Source organism: Nannochloropsis gaditana, assembly GCF_000240725.1.
Source record: "Nannochloropsis gaditana CCMP526 unplaced genomic scaffold scaffold740, whole genome shotgun sequence".
Lineage (NCBI taxonomy): Eukaryota > Eustigmatophyceae > Eustigmatales > Monodopsidaceae > Microchloropsis > Microchloropsis gaditana.
This window is the reverse complement of record NW_005803213.1, coordinates 10,731-12,372: the sequence shown is the minus strand read 5'-3', so window position 1 is coordinate 12,372 and position 1,642 is coordinate 10,731.

Below are 1,642 nucleotides of genomic sequence, written 5' to 3'. Positions count from 1 at the left end.
AAAAGGAGGAGGAGGAGGAGGAAAAGGAGGAAAAGGAGGAGGAGGAGGAGGAGGAGGAGGAGGAGGAGGAGGAGGAGGAGGAAAAGGGCAATGATAAAGAGGGATTTTCCGCATGGAAGATTTCTGGGAAAAGCATGTGGAGAAAAAGAGGTCATCAGGGAGAAGAAGAACACTATAACAATGACTGTGCAGATAAGAGAGATGGAGGGAAACCCATCCTGTCCGTCCCCTGACTTCCTATGACCTGCGTGGCGCGTGAAAACGTAGGCAAGTATGTCAACGTCAGGGGGACCGACAGTAAAACGACAATTTTATGGCATAAGCAGCCACACGGAGCAATGAATCAAAGAATGCAAAGTAGATCCTCGGTGAGGATGGATCACGTCAACCGAAATTGATGTTTGTTTGGCTGGGTTCAGTCCTTGCTGGGCTGGAATTTATCCTTGCTGGGCTGGATTCGATCCATGCTTGGCTGCATACAATCCTTCCTTGGCTGTGTAAGGTTCATGCTTGCCTGTGTACGATCTTAGAATTATTGCTGACTATAGACCCTTGGGAGTCGCACGTAATTGTTCCGACATAATTGCGACGCGAAAAAGCCACAAGCCGTTGAGACGCTTAAGTTAACCACCTGCCCCGGCGGCTCGAGCCCTTTAGAGATCGTATCACGCCCTCGGTGATGCGGGCATATGCAAGTTCTCGGACAATTTTCTTCTGTGGGGTGGGTCTTAATCAAATATGCAGATCAAGACAGGACTTATTGCTTGTTTTAAAGATCTGAGAGCTGGACATACGCATTTCCTTTCCTTTTAACCTCCTCTCCCCCCCTCCTCTCCCATCCCTAAACTTGCTCTTTCGGAAGGCATGAGGAAAGCAAAACCCGGAATGACGCCCAAAGTTCCTACTTCATCCTCTTATATTGCATCCCGCCCCTCGTCCACGGTCACGTCCTCCTCCTCTGCCTCACCACCAACCGACTCTCAGATTAGCAGCACCATTCTAGCGCTCACGACCAGGCGCGGTCCCTGTAGAACAATTTGTCCATCCGAAGTCCCTCGCGTCCTGTGCCCCTCAAATTGGCGAGCATACATGCCTCGTGTGCGAGCGGTGGCCATTCGCTTGGCCAAGGAGGGCCTCATTGACATTACACAGAGAGGACAAGTGGTCATAGTGGAGAAGGAGGGGGACATACGAGGTCCCATTCGATTGCGGACAATTTCCGATGGGAATGTTTGCACACAGAGCCAAACCTCTTCGAAAAGCTCTCCAGCGGCAGGGCCGGAAGCTGTCTCTTCCTAAGTCGTGCACATAGTCGGAGAAATCATTTGCTTTAGAAACAGACAGTAACGTGATGCAAGTTAGAAACAAAATAGCATTATTCTTTCTAAATTCGTCTAAAAATCATCTTACGAGTCCATCCAGCAATAAGTTCGACCACTTTACAATCTTTTGTCATGCCTTGAATTCCATGGCGGTGTGTCTGGATACCGGTCTTTCGGACATAGGCGCGTGTTTCCTTGTTCCAGGGTCGCGTCAAGCGCGCAAGACCTGAATGAGCCCGAATACATTTATTAGGAAGCGATTCTGGGCTAACATAGTCGACCATAGCTTTATGAGCGAAGGGGAAATGAACTGCCCAGCC